This window comes from Podarcis cretensis, assembly GCF_951804945.1.
Source record: "Podarcis cretensis genome assembly, chromosome: 1".
NCBI lineage: Eukaryota > Metazoa > Chordata > Lepidosauria > Squamata > Lacertidae > Podarcis > Podarcis cretensis.
Genome location: NC_137170.1, coordinates 62,194,780 through 62,211,120, shown reverse-complemented (window position 1 = coordinate 62,211,120; position 16,341 = coordinate 62,194,780). Strand labels below are relative to the sequence as shown.

The 16,341-nt window shown below is 40.2% G+C and overlaps 1 protein-coding gene across 4 annotated transcripts in view; it reads right to left on the bottom strand.

Moving 5' to 3' along the window:
- Positions 1-16,341, bottom strand: part of NELL1 (neural EGFL like 1) — a 372,071-nt gene that overhangs the window by 148,527 nt on the left and 207,203 nt on the right. The window lies entirely within an intron of this gene.

Here is a 16,341-nt window from a genome sequence, read left to right as displayed (position 1 = left end):
TTCACCAAACTCTCAATTGGAAAGCATCTTACGTCACTGAGTGACAATGTCATAAAGGATCTCTCTACTGATCAAGCATACAAGTATCAGATCACACAGGCCATAGGGACACAAAAATGTTCCACAGATCTGGGCCCTCTTCATTGCATATGGGTTTCAAAACATGGTCCTAAAGGCAAAACCCTCAACAACTGATAGCAGAACATATCATTTGCGTGTGCCCCAAAGGGAAATTGGCTTGGGCCTCCCCAGGCCCATGCTCCCTTAATTTTATAACTATAGATTTATCTATCTACAAACACAATCACACACCATGCAGTTTGCAACGACACATTCTACAGTACTCAAAAACTGACTGCAGCTTTTGGTACAATTCTACAAACAATAAAAAGAATTCATTCCAGTAGCACATTAGAGACCAACTAAGTTTGTTATTGGTATGAGCTCTCGTACCAATAACAAATTTAGTTGGTCTCTAAGGTGCTACTGGAAGGATTTTTTTTTATTTTGTTTCAACTACGGCAACCAACACGGCTACCTACCTATAACTAATTCTATACACAGTTAGGTATTGACTTCACTGGTTTTAAATAGCCAAGGAATGCAGCTTTCATTGCAATCTGGACATTAATTTTGTCAGCAAATTAATTGGTATCTTTCCTTCTGTGTAAAAGTAAACCCCACACGATAATAATAACTTTTAGTCCCCAGTCAAATTTATTATAGTTAATCTAATGGTGTAGATTGGTGATTTATTAAGTATAGTCTCATTGCAACAGATCAAATATAAAATATAATTTCAAACAGCTTAGTCCCAGGAGTTCATCGGGGGTGGGGGCACAGTGCAATGAGCTTAAGTTTTCTGCTAAAGAGCAAGGCAACACTTGTTTTTGCAATATTATTGACTTTGCCCAGTTCTTCAGCAGCATAATTATCAACTTAGCAGTTTAGCACAATAAAAACAACTATATGACAGAGCAGAGTCCTTTCCATAGTTGCTTCAGGGCTACAGAATTCAGCCTCCATATGACTGGTCATAAAACAACCACCACCACCACCACCTATCATTCACCAACAGGTCCCAGGGTTGGTTATAACAATTTAAAATACAGAAAAGAATACAATCAATGGAAAAGTGTGGGCTCTGAAAGCAGTTGTCTCAGATACCATAATAATAAATAATAAAATAATATCAAAAGCCAAGGTAAAGAGATGTGTCATCAGATGTGTATCTAAATATTGCATCTTTGCTGGCTCTGAAGAAAATACTGCTTTGTTACAGAATGCTCAAAGAGGTTAATGAGTGGGCTGTCATTTCATTGCCAGTATATGACTGATGGATTTTAAATTTTAATTGATGCTGTTTAATTGGTTGAGATCTTATCAATATGATATCGGAAAAGTTCTTGGGTGCCATGTTGTGACCTTGAATTATGGAAAAGTGAGCTCTGCAACAGTATTATTCATTAGAGCCATGGGTAAAGCAAGGCTTTACTTACATTTCCCTCAGATTTGACACATGCCCATAGGGTTGGGTAACTTTTCCTACTACATCAGAGAGGGGGGAAATTAAATCTTTCAGGCTTGACCTCTTGAAAATCTAAATACAATCCTTCTGCCTCCCCTGTGATGCAGGATTAAACTTGTTTTTCAAATTTCAGTGATATTTGTTTTTCTTAAAACACTTGACTTCGGGCATCAACAGGTGGCTTTTCTATAATCCTACTGTCTCATCCTGCTATTTCAATGCCCTTGGATTTAATCATTTCTCAGAGCTGTCACAGCCATGCAAAAGCCATGGTCTACAGCTCTAAAAGAATAGACGTGTGCCACATTGTTGTGCAATTTTCAATATAAAAGAGAAGCGGGGGACAAACATATAAATTACAGTAAATCTAATGCCTATAAAAGATCATCCCTTTACAGGTTGCCCATGTTTTTATTTTAAATCTTTACTCCTTTGATTTAGAATGCATTCCAAAACAAACAAACCTACATATTTTTACCTAAACCACAGCTAGAAATGTGGAATGCATACATATAAACTTTAGAGGGAAATCAAATTGCACAACATATCAGTGATGATCAATTATCTGAACATTAACAAGAAACCAAACAGCTATAATATGTAACATTTACTTTCTGTGACTTTCCCCATTTAAACAAATTTGGAAGACTGTCATTAACCCACAACATGTGGGATATCATAAATATGATTTACTTATAATTACAGCTATTTGTGTACTCGATGGTACGAAGAACCAACGCCCTTCTTTCCTTCCTTCTGGCACTCATTTTCTGTTGGCACCCACAACACTTTTTCAATACATGAGTACCTCCTCTTTCTTTAAGACACAACCACCGAAGTTGTGACTACTGATACAGGGAAGACAAAACCTGCAAATGGGGCCAATTTGTTTGAATAAAATTCCTTCCCAGCTCCGAACACGGCAACCATTAGAAAATCACAGCAAAGCCCATGAATGCAGAGCCCTAGAGAGGGAATAAAGGTTAGCATATCAGAATCCTGAAGAACAACTAATTGAAGGTGGGATATGAGGGTTTTTCTCCCCAGCCCAAAGTGGTGTAGCGGACAGTCACAGATGGCTTTTAAGGGATGGGAGTAGACCAGAGTGAAGGCTGCTAGACTCCGCTCCCAGGTCCTGCCCCCAGGCCTGGCCGGATTGGCCAGAGTTCAAATTGGTGGCTGGCAGGAACTCCCAGTGCACCATGCAGCTAGCCCGAGGATTTCCCAACTGCCAGCCACCTGAATTGTTTCTAGGGGTCTTGGAGCCCAGTGCGATGAGCCACAACCACCACCCACTGATGACTGAGTAAGCAGCTCTTCTCTAGTTTAGATGACAAGTGAAGATGTCATAGTATAAGTGTTCTTCTTATCTCCCCCCCCCCTTATTGTAATGGCTGTGTTGCTTTACATTATTATCTGCAAAGCTACTGCTGAATTAGTTTTCTTGTCTTATTGCCTGTATATTGTTTTAATAAGATTTAATGTTTTCATATGGCTGAAGGACATAAATAAGGAAATACAAATAGAAATAATCAAAACAACTAACCAGATCTAGTCATATATATTTTTTGCAGAAAGCCAATGGCTAAATGATTCAGATTCTTCAAGCATATATGAAATTTGTCTGATATTCCTTTAAAAACAAACATTCTTTGAAAACTTAATAAAATGCATTTGTTATTTCAGTGTTCAGTAATTTTTTCTGCTGGTTGCAATAGATAATGAAATCTTGTATTGTCACAAGATTGCTAACAAACATCTGTGACAATGTAAATGCACTTAAAATATTGTTGCCTTTTGCATAGTCACATACATGACATTAACAAAATACACTGATCCATTAAGAAATTGGATTAGGCATTATTCATGGAAATTATATATATTTTTTTTATTTCTAGGTTAGAAAATAAATACTAAGGTGAAAAAACTCCATCCCCCTCCTCTCCTCCTACAACCCTTCACACCCTTCCAGTTTTTTTAGAAGTATGGATTTCTATCAGACTTAGAGCATCAAAATAGTAAGTTAGTTCAGGACTGAGTAAGCAGATGACAAATATATGTGGTAAAATACACCCCTGTATAATATGATGTGCTACAGAGGACTAAAGTTAAGTATTGTACTCTATTTGGCTTTTTGATGATTTTAAAGGATTTTTAAAAGATTATTTTTGGCACTGCTTGATTTGTACATTAAAATTCCAGTCTCGTCTACTTTTTCTTTCCTGAACAATTCAACAGATGACTGAAGAAGATGCAAGAACAAGCAAGTACATTATCCACTAAGAAGAAAGGTGATTTCTTTAATAAATAATAATAATCTAACCCCAGTTGGATTTACTGACATCTACTAAAATATATGAGAAAACTTGCCACAATTCAGTGATGCTACTCCATCTGTAGAAAAGACAAAAACCAAAGCCCACACAATGCCTATCCCTATGGGTCTTCTATCAAATTGGGCCCAAGGCCCATATTCAAATTATATATGAATTCATTAGACGTTGCCTTCCTCAAGGTCTGACTGCTTTGTTCATAGACATAGTGTTGTCTACTATGAAAAGCAGCCATTCTCATGCAGCAGCAGCTGCACCCCACTAAGCCTGCTAACACACCTTGAAGTGCCAGGGATTGAATTTCGGACCTCTGCCACTGAGCTATTCTTCACTCCCCAAAGCTTATCTGTGCAGTCTCAAATCAGTCTTGGAGAGATATATGCAATCTTACAAATTACTATTCAGTGTCACCGACTTCAAGAGTTCAGCTGTAATGTGCTGAAGGCCAGAGTGCAGATTCTCTGTGTTATATCTTGTAGATAAGAAGCTGTGTACAAGGAGGGCTATGAGACATTCAGCTAAAATCTCTATTTCATCTCCCTTCTTCAGGTCGGTCCCAGTACATTGGTGAAGAGGCTGGTGAAGGAATCTTAATCCCTCCCCTTCCACCCCAGCCACTGTGCATGGCACGACTGTGGATGCTGTGTGGGGAAAGTCTAGAGAACCGTGTAAGTCTTTCCAACACAGCAGCCAAAGACATGTCACAACAGCTGAAGTTTGATGTCATATTGCATTATTTACTTATTTATATACCACTTGAAGTCAAAACAGGGGTCTAAACGATTTGCAAATCCAATAAAGCAAATAAATGTGAATAGATAAGTCACTAAAAATGTAAGCAACTCCTCCCCTCTAGCTCAGGCTTCTGACCTATAGTCATTGATCCAGCACCTAGCTGGAAATCTGTCCCTCTTACAGCTCCAGGAATAAACCTGTTTTGTTTCCAACTTAGTAATTACTCCTGAAAGTATTTTTTTTTTACTGTACTCTTTTAGTATACGCATCTGCTCAATAGCAAGCCAGACTATTCGTTATCAAGCTAAGGACTGTTTCTCTGATTAGCACTGGCTCAAGCAGAAATCTTTCTCATCAATTTGCCTCCCAAAGAACAACGCACTGGTGGGGGAGGTTCCCCAGCAAATACTGTACCAGTACACCAACTTTTGTAACCCACATTTCTTCTGCTGGCACCACAAAATGTGAAGTGATCCATGGCTGTTGTTGTTTAGTTGTTTAGTCATGTCCGACTCTTCGTGACCCCATGGACCAGAGCATACCAGGCATTCCTGTCTTCCACTGCCTTCCACAGTTTGGTCAAACTCATGCTGGTAGCCTCGAGAACACTGTCCAACCATCTCATCCTCTGTCATCCCCTTCTCCTTGTGCCCTCCATCTTTCCCAACATCAGGGTCTTTTCCAGGGAGTCTTCTCTTCTCACGAGGTGGCCAAAGCATTGGAGCCTCAGATCCATGGTACCATCCAGTTAAACTTATGTAACTTGTTTCCAATATCATGTTTTAATTGGTCTTGCCTACTCTCACAAACAGGGACATGGGTGGCGTAGTGGGTTAAACCATGGAGCCTAGGGCTTGCCAATCAGAAGGTCGGCGGTTCGAATCCCTGCGACGGGGTGAGCTCCTGTTGCTCAGTCCCTGCTCCTGCCAACCTAGCAGTTCAAAAGCACGTTAAAGTGCAAGTAGATAAATAGGTACTGCTCCAGCGGGAAGGTAAACGGCATTTCTGTGCGCTGCTCTGGTTTGCCAGATGAGGCTTAGTCATGCTGGCCACATGACCCGGAAGCTGTATGCCGGCTCCCTTGGCCAATAAAGCGAGATGAGCACCGCAACCCCAGAGTCTGTCACGACTGGACCTAATGGTCAGGGGTCCCTTTACCTTACCTTTACTCTCACAAACAAACTCTGCACACATGATATAATGAGGCACTACAGGATAGAGAGATTGGAGTCTCGCCTAGATTTCAATGAAATTCCCCTCTCACACTGTATGGATATTTTAGGTAATGCTTAATGATTTAATAGTTACAAGTTCCATATTTTATGCTGGAGCCAGCCGTCGCAAGTGGCATTTGTTTAGTATAAAATAAAGACACAGAAAGCCAGCAATATTTCCATGATAAGAGAGAGCAGCCCCTCTGTCTGCCCTTCTCTGATTTATTCTCCTTTGTTCTGTCCAGCCGCATGGCCGTTTGCCAATCTCATGTTACCTCATCCGGTCAAGCTTTTATTGCCCCTTTACCATATAAGGTAATCATTGCCCAGAGGAATGTCAGGGGGCACCCTGCAAGCCTCTGCCTTGGCTTTATGACTCCCACAATTTTATAGTTACAATATGTTGATTTTTAGATCTCTGAGCTGTTTGCACATGAGATCAATAATCACCTATTTGGTTGTTTAGAATGCTAAATCTAACTTAATAAATAAGTCAGAGCACTCATTCTAAAGAAGCAAAGTCAAATGCAAAAGCTCACAACAGAATATCAAAAGATTTTAGACTTCCCCAGAAAACTAATCTATTCAGCATTTATCCTGAATTGCTTGCAAAACGTTTACATAGTTGTTAGTCTATGCCCAGTCTTTACTGAGCATTCATTCTGATTTATTTAGGGATGGGATGATTATGGCAAAAAGTATCTATCCTGCATTCACCCTAATTTTGGTTAAGGCAACATAAAAAAATATCCAGAGGGGCTATGACCACACTTAAAGCACTTCTGCAAGTTCACAGTGGTTGGCAAATTTTTCATCCTTGTGGCAGCTGTGGGTCCTCAGTGTCCTGATATTGAGGAGGAAGGTTTGGGGACATATGGGCTTTTTTTGTATGCATACTGAACATGCATGTAGTATTTCAGATCTCAACAGAGGTGCCTGTGTGTTTCAGTATTTCCATTACCTTCAACAGGAGATAGCAACATCCGTCACCTTATGAGTATGTAAAAAAAATTGAAATAAATACTTTCTGCCGGCAAGATAGACAGTGGAGTATATTGCAAGCCAGGGGAAGCAATAGATATGTGTCCTAAGCTATGAGTTGTTCCATTTTGTGACCAACTTTGGGAATGTGGATTAAGGCCAAAAATCTTCTAAAATGCATGATTAGGAATTATAAAGTTTCTTTCTAGCTGAACGCACTTCATTATTAGCTCATATCCTCAAGCAGTGCTAGGAGGCATAAAAGTCTTCTGTTCCAAAACTACAGACAGGGTACCTACAACATGACACAATCCCTCTTCCTGTTTTTTGCCTAAAGCAGTTGGTTGGGCCCCAAGCAAGCACGCCTGTTAGTTAAAGCCCTTCTGTGTTTAAAGTGAATGGAGTGACTTTGCATTTTCAAAACATTTCATTTTGAGACTGATGTCTAAACCAGACTTTCTCAACCTTGGGTCCCCAGATATTGTTGAACAACAATTCCCATCATCCCTAGCTAGCAAGGCCAGAGCTCAGGGATGATGGGAATTGTGGTCCAACAGCATCTGGGGACCCAATGTACCTAAACTATTTTTAAAAATCTATATTCACTGTGATATTGTTGTTGTTATTGTTGTTGGTGTTAAATTAAAATTGTATATCAATACAGACAAATATTCACAGGCAGATAAATTTGGGAGTTATTGGCACAGTAGCATCAGAGACCTTATTTTGCTAAATGTGCGGTCATAACAGTGCCAACCTAGATGATAGAACATAAAAAAATGCTTCCAGTCTGGATTACCAGTGCAATTTTCAGATAAGACAGACAATGATGCAAAGGTTCCTGGCATCAGGAAGAAGTGCCTGATTTCTCGGGGCTTCTTGATCTTTTAAAGAGTTTGTAAGAGTACCAGGGCTTGCAAAGCTTCACCAATGTAGATGGGGTCACCATATCCCAAACAACAAAAACATCAACTTCCTGTTGCTCTGCTTCTGCCATCTGCTGCTGAACACCCACTGTCAGCTACTGGACTTTAGGTTGGACTTGGGAAGACTCATCTGGTGAATCTTCAGCCAAGTCATGAAAATGTATCTCATCAACCAACTCACCTAAAGCTTTGACAGCGAAGTACTGAAAATTCCTGTAGGAGCTGCTAAGCCCCTTTATGAAGTGAAATAAGTAATGCTTTCACACACCTTAAGCAAAAAGGCATAGGTATTCTTTCTTAGTTGTGTTGTAATGCTGGAAAAACCTGGAACACACTAGAAATTGTGGTCGGGGGTGGGGGGGTGGGGACTTGATCCCGATGAAGCATCAAACTAGGAGCTACTGTTGTTCGTCGCTATGTTTTTCACCAGGCTTCCTCAACCTCAGCCCTCCAGATGTTTTGAGACTACAATTCCCATCATCTCTAACCACTGGTCCTGCTAGCAAGGGATCATGGAAGTTGTAGGCGAAAAACATCTGGAGGGCCAAGGTTGAGGAAGCCTTTTTTTCACAATGGGTTGTTTCTCCTCTGTTGGGAGCTTTGCTCTTCAAACAGGAACTTGCACATTAAAAAAAAATCAAATACCACAAAAATCCAGTACACCACTAAGACACAATTACAGAATGTCCAGCAAAGACCACCTTGCTCATCCGTGGTCCAGCAGACTCTCTTTCATTTCTGTATCAATCTAAGGATGCTCAGAAACATGTACTTGAAACAACAGTACAGTAATTGAAACTCAAGAGTCAATAATGGTTAAAAAATCATTAGGTTTGTCTCAGTCAATACACCATCTATGAAATATTCAGCCCACACACATACACAAAAATGAAATTATAAGTAATATACTTTGATTCATAAAAAGTTTTGAAATATGCTTTCATTAAAAATAGAACTACAGTCTGAAAGCACTTACTACCCTGTATATACCACATACAGTATCTTCCTATGAGTGCTGTTCCAAAACCCCTTGAAGTAGAAGCAAAGGCATTCACTAAATTCAACAGGTACCATAGTAAATCTGCAGCATACAATAACAATGCTGGGGGGTTTTCTTGTGCTGTGGGAAAAGAATGCCTTTAGATTAACAATCCCTGTGTTCCAAAAATGTATGAATTTTAAACTCTACTGAAATTAAAGTCTTGACCCAGGCTTAAAATTACCTCATTCTACAATCAATTACACCCTAAATTTCTTGTGTTAGTATGTAAATGGTAACAAGTTTCAAACTGCTTATACCAGGCATTGGCAAACTCGGCCCTCCAGATGTTTTGGGACTACAACTCCCATCATCCCTAGCTAACAGGACCAGCGGTCAGGGATGTTGGGAATTGTAGTCCCAAAACATCTGGAGGGCCAAGTTTACCTATGCCCGGTTTATACAGTTTCTTGCTTTCTTCAGACATCTAACAAGACAATCCATTTTCCTTCCATAGTTCCAGGAAACACTTGAAAGGTTCACCCATCACTACGAATCAAGTCTTGCTGTGGGGAAGAAAGCCTCTCTAGTCATTCTCCTAATTGTGCAAACCTCACATAATATGTAGCTACTTTCCCTAGACTAATCAAAATCCATGGAGTGATAAACCAATTTATATCTAATCAATTTCACAACTTTTTTGTCAAGGAATTATATGAATAAACTATAGTTATGCACTCAAATAAATTTTCTGCTTGGGCAAAACTTCCAACTAATTTTGAGTAATGATCAACAGAATCAACAGAATTTTGACCAGGCAAGTCAAATTTCACAGTGGAATTTCACACATGGTAGATCAGAAAGCACGAGCATACCACCATTAATGTCAGCTATACAATAGTGTCTGAACTGAAACGCCACACAGAGCCTACTAGATATTATAACTAGTTAGAAGTGTTACCAGACTCTCTGAACACCATACAGTTTTTTTGTTCAAGGGCATGGATAAAAAAGGAGGCAAACATTTAAAGCAATATTACACTTCCAGTGCAGGTACCATTGTGACTCCAGTTGCCACTTACAGTTCCCAGCTAACACTACACCAGCAACTCATCAATCAGGCCCATCGTAACCATTGGGTCTAGTGGAGCAAGGCGCCAGAGCGCTGGGTTCTCAGGGGCGCAGAGCATTGGAGTCTGGGGCCAAGCGTTTGAGTCTGGGGCAGAGCTGAGTTCACCCCCGAACTCACGCAGAAGAGCTCCGCATTCCTAGGGGCGTCAGGCACCCGCTGCTGAAACCGCTGTGCTCCCCAGCTGTGGGGAGGAACTGCGCGAACTGCCAACGCATCCCCTTCCCTGCTCTGCCTTCCCTGCTTTCCCTTGCCATCCATGTCCCACCCTGGAAGCTGGAGATTCTATGCTGCGATTGGGTGTTAGTGTATTGGATGTGGCAGAGGCTGTTGATTGGCTCAGTCTGTGTCAGTTGGGCGTTTGTTTTGCTGCTACCCATGGGGGACGACGTGTGCCTCTTAATAAGGAGTAATAAAGAGGTGAGTTTGTCTGAGAAGAAATGCCAGTTAAACAACTATTACACTGGCAAATAGCCCCTTTGGGGGCAAAGTACTAGAAAGGGTGGCAACAGTCCAGGTTCAGGCTTGCTTGGAGGCAACTTGGATACGTTCTAGTCTGGCTTCAGGGCTGGCCATGCCACTGAACCTGCTTTAGTAGCCACGGTTGATGGCAGTTGTTGGGAGAAAGATAGGTGGAATGTGACCCTGCTTGTTCCCCTTGATTGACTGGCAGTTTTCAGTACCATGGTATCCTTTTGGAGCATCTCAGGGAGGTGGGGGTTGGGAACCCTGTGCTTCAGTGGCTCTACTCCTACCTCCAGGGCCATTTCCAGAAAGTAGTTATGGGAGGCTGAGCACCATGGGAGTTGTCCTGTTGTGCTCAGCAGGGTTTCATCTTGTTCACTAAAGCAGTGGGTGGCAGCGGCAGTGTAAGTTACCAACACCTGAAAAGAACTGTGATTTTTTTCTGGGTGGGTGGAGGGAAATAGTTTATTGTTATGAAAAAGTAACCCTTCAAAATTAATAATTTGGAAATGAGTCACCAGGTGCAGACCAGTACTCTAGCAGTTTTTACTTCTGGGTATAGATAGTCCTCTAGTCCTTTAAATATCTCCACAATACTTCTCTGCTGATGATGGAATCATAGATCATGATCTTTTGGTAATACAGTATACAAATACAGTAATCAAAATTTATTTGCTTAACCCATCAATCATCTAAATGGCACCACCTGACCTTAGTACGCCACTGAGTATGGCACACTCCTGATTTCTCTTTGAGAAGGGGCAAAAGTGTGCATCGCCACCCCTTCCTACAGGTATATTGTTCAACAACTCAACAACTTTGGGGGGGGGGCACGTCGGGCAGAACTTTGCACCATGGCGCTGCATATGCTAAGGATGGCCCTGTCATCAATTATCTACAGCCCATCCTTGAGAATTATATTTATCTGTCATAGCCTCAAGTTGTAGGCCTGTCTCTGCTTATAGACGGCACACTAATCTAAAACAGCTGCTCATCAGCAATGATGAGCCAGATAACAAAGATACATAGAGACCATACCTTGCAACAAACTCAGATGCCAACTCTGACAACATTATTAAAGGTAAAGGGACCCCTGACCATTAGGTCCAGTTGCGGACAACTCTGGGGTTGCGGTGCTCATCTCGCTTTATTGGCCGAGGGAGCCGGCATACAGCTTCTGGGTCATGTGGCCAGCATGACTAAGCCGCTTCTGGCAAACCAGAGCAGTGCACGGAAACGCCGTTTACCTTCCCGCCAGAGAAGGTACCTATTTATCTACTTGCACTTTGACGTGCTTTCGAACTGCTAGGTTAGCAGGACCTAATATCAACCACAATAAGAAACTTATAGCTCGTGTTCCAACATCTGCTCATGTTCCAACATCTTCTAGAAATTCTCTTTTGCTTTCCACATGCGACAAACAGTTAAATGGCTATGCGAAAAAATAAATGGGCACAAATCTAACATCAGAAATGGCACCATTAAAAACCCATTTTGGTCTGAAAGACATTTTCAAAAAGAGCTGGATCTGGCTTGATAGTTTTATACTGTACTTTTTCTTTTACCATTTATTGATAGCCACATACAATACAATGTGAGCAGTTATATTTCTTCAGAAGCAAGAAGAGAAATTTGTATAAATGCCAAACAAAAAATGGTGACAGAAAAGCTATTAAGTTCAATTATCTCTATGCACTATAAATAATAACAGCAATAACATGCATGCTGTCCAAAAATAACATTTGAATTGCAGAAGCTGTTTCTTAAATAAAACATTCCAATGACAAATCTATACTTCTCCAGAATGAAATGGACTAGCCTAAATGGTACATCATGAAAATAATCTACTATACCCTATCTACAAATTTTCTTTTTGCTTCCAATATGTATTTCACATATTGAGACTGTAAACCTTGAGGAAATAATAAGTAACACAAACAAAACAAGCCAAAATTAAGATAGACAGGTTGTTTGGAATGATTCACATATTTCCCTCTAGCAGTTCAGTCACACAATTCCCAACTGTGAGGCATAGCCCTGTATTGCAGTGCCTCTGATATGAACATAGGGAATCAGAAATGTACATGGAGTTGCATGCACATAGGACCTTATCTGTTCTCTTTTTTATGAGTACAGGAATGCTAATAAGATCCCTGAGCATATCTGTGGAACTTTTTCTCAAAGGAAAGAACAAAAAAAATATGTGTGCACAGAATCTGGAATGTGTTCATGTTACACGCAAATACTTTAGACTTTAAGGGGTAATGTATTCCCGCCCCCCAACACAGTAGCTTTAGGTGTCATATAGTGATTCTTTAAGTAAATAAATAAAAACCGCACTAAAACTAGGAGCCACAAATGCTAACACAAAACTACTAAATGTCTTGCTACCAATCCATTAGGCTGGATTCTTGTGAGAATTGTAAGCAGCAAAAGAAAATGCATTAGTACTGTTAGGTTACCTTTTGCATTACAGCTGGTGGAAGACTTACTAGAGTGCTGTGTCACGATGTATCAGGTGTGCATAACAATACAAAAACCAGTGCCATATACACTCTATTGGATTTTTTTAAAAAAGGTGATGAGAATGAGTTTGCGGACTCTTGCACAAGAATTTAAGAAAACAGAGGAATTTTTATTGGATTTGCAATTACATTTCACACTCAGTGCTCTTCCCCTAAAATAGTAACAGCTGTTTCTGTGAAAGAGAGTAACAACTTTGGATACAGCTAATGAGTTTCTGAAAATTTCATTCTTGCAGAATAAAACCACCACATGCAAGACATTTAATATTTTAATAAAAGTGCTTACCTAGAAGAGTTTATTTGCTTTTTTCTGCTGTAGGATGAGAACACCTTCGGGTCTGTAATTATGCACATACCTAGTTCCAGTGTTGAGGAAGTCAGGCTTTAGACTACTTAAAAAAAATGTTTTAGGATGCCTTATACATTTTTCCACTTAAATGCTTATTCAGCTCTTCTTTTAAAAAGCAAACAATTCACTGCTCTGAGTAGAGAGATGGGAAGTGGCTTTGGGGTTCTCAAAAGGACCGACAGTCAGCACCCTGTACAGTCCGCTGGGGAGAGGAAAGGGATAAATGAGGGCTGCTAAAGAAGGTGTCTAAAAGATATTTTTGTTAAAATTATATAATTTAGTTTTGCTTGGTAAGTAAAATGTGTGTAAAATCGCACAGATGTCATTAAAAATGAATGCCAAATACTTGCAGTTACATTATATATTAATATTATTTTTATTCATTATTATTATTATTATTATCATTTTCAGAAGGTAAAATTAAAATTCTTTGGTTTTCCAAAAGCAGTTTATCTGCTTCTTCAGCAAACGTAGATTACCAAGGTAAATGTTGTCCAGTAATAGATTTGAATTCCTTACATGCAAAAACATACTTTTAAGGTCCTTCACCAAATTAATTTGCAAAAATTAAGTTTCAGCCCCTAAAATGGTCTATGATCTACCTGTTTTCAGCAGAAGCAATCTGTGCAGACTATTTTTGGAATTTGACAGTTGAAAAATTCAGTGTGCCCTAAACAGGAAGGTTGTATGCAACCTGAAGGCTGAATAGAGTCAGATGCACAGGCTGAGTTGAACTAAGGCCACTTTATTTAAGTTTAAACCAATGAAAACACCTGCAGAGGGAAACAACTATCAGTTGGGAGCAAACTCTAAGGTAAAACTGCAGGCATTAAGCAACCAAACCCCTGTGTAGCATTCACGCGAGCTATCCGCTCCCCCAACCAGTCCTCCAAGCATTGGCAAGACCTGGCAGGGAGAGGGATAGGCAGGCAAAGGGGTTGCAAAACATGAGCCAAACACTAGTAAGCTGCCACCACCTCCTTTTCCGGGAACAGTCCCCAGAAGGGATCTAAGGAGGAGGATCACCTTTCCTTATTTACTGGACTGCCCCACTCTATGTCACTTTACCGTGACACAGACAGAAAGCCAACAGGTAAACTGGTAGGCGATTACAGGGTCAGGCACTGGTTCAGCTTCCCGGCAAAAGGCACAAAATACAAGAAAGGTAAAAGTACTTTTCCAAATTTATTGAAAAAAAGGTCATTCAGAAAGCAAAACCTTGCACTACACCCTGTCTGAAGGAAATGGAGGTAGGGCTGTACCAGCTAAGACTTTCCGTGGACTATGCTGTGAAGGTGTGTAGGTAGGTCTTGCTGTATCACATAGACACACAACCGCCCAAGGCCCCATGGTCCCAGGTGGATGGGCTATCCCATCTCAGGACTCCACCACACAGATTGCAAGCCTCAGGGCCAGCCCATCACCCTGAAAGGTGCCTAAACAGGTCACCTGGCTGAAACTCAATTGTTCCCTCTTTCTGCACCAAACCAACACAAAGGGGATACATCTCTACTTAGTAATGCTTTTTCCCAACTGAGAACAGTGAATAAATACATACCCACAATGAATTTCTTAAATTACACTGCAGTCTTAGGTGAATTATAATCAATTGCATTCTGACAAAACACAAAGGACTCAATTAGAAAATTTCGGTCTTTTCCAAATTAGAGAAAATGTACATACTTGAAACTAAGAAAAGCCTTTACTGTGTGATCAGGTTGAGACAAACTGAGAACATATCAGTTTGAATAAATAGCCCTTTCCCACTATACAAAGACAGTTCACAAAAGCATGAAAGGGTTTTAATACCTACTATTGGATCTGTACTGAAAATGCAATTATATAAAGCTTTCAGATGTCTTTGTAGCTCCAGGGAGACCTTTGGCAAATCACTGTTTATTTTTTCACAGACCATTTGTTAAAATTGTGCCAGGTCAGTCTACACTTGTTCTACTCTCCATATGAAACTCATTCTTTTATAGATATGAGAATCTAGAGATTTCTTTATTGCCTACCAAAGACAATCTAGCGAATTCATATAACAGATGCAACAGGGAAATGAAGGTTAGAAGCAATTCACTGTAGCACAAAAGCACACCAAAATACACTTGAATGATGAGCTATAAAATTAATCTCTAAAGACAGATGTAGTTCTTCAAAAATGAAAAGTCAGTAGTAAAAAAATATTTAGGAATAAAAATAGACTGCATGTACATGAAAGTTCTGATACAACAAAAACAAACACACACACACACACGTGTATATATTTATATATAATACTTTAAGGATGCCCCTTGTGAAAAGTTATGAAGAAAGCTTAGTTACCCCAAGGGTCAAGGAGTAAAAGTCATAATATAAATTGGTAACTGTTAGGAAGCAGTAGGCAGGAATAAAGAAGCAAGCTTTTGCAATGGGTGAAAGCCATTATGTCTCTCAAATTTATTCTCATAAATCCTGAATACACATTGCAGAGAGGTTGGTCAGATCAGGAAGGAGCTGGGAGGGAATTCAGAGGAGCTGCTTGTTGATGACACTGGAGTGGGTTGGGATGGACTGTTTTTGGACCTTGGGGCGGGGGGAACAAAGTTACAGATAAGGAGTTCTATCCCAGACACGGTCTCAGTGCTGTCACCTCCCAGAATTCCTCTTCGACCCCCCCTACATCACCCAGGTATGCTGCACCAACCTCACCCCTGGCTTCTGTGCTCACTTTGTCGCCAATCTTGGCACCCCCTCCAGCACTGCTGGAGCCCACTGGCTTAAGAAAAGTAGGGAAGGCAATACACAATTTCAGCTTTACAGTACATGCAATCCCCAGAACATAATCCCTGTGCAAGTTGTGAGTTATCTGTACATATCTGTAATTCCTGAATAGATCCAAGGTTGTTATATATCCAATTCTTAATCCTCATTCCTTGAAGACACTATTTTTTATGTTTATCTTTTTGTTCCATACAAAGCCCCTGTTTATTCTCTAAGACCTTGCCCTATGGATTGTATATATTCAGAACATGACGAATTCTGGAATAATCACTCACATATTGTTTTTTGTATTGACCATATTTCCAGGTGAAAAGAGAGGCAGCCCTTTTAAATGCTAATTTTATTTCACTGCCCCAAAACAAAAGAAATAAAACTTAAAAGTTCTCCAAGCCTTCCTAAGACAACTGTCAGGAG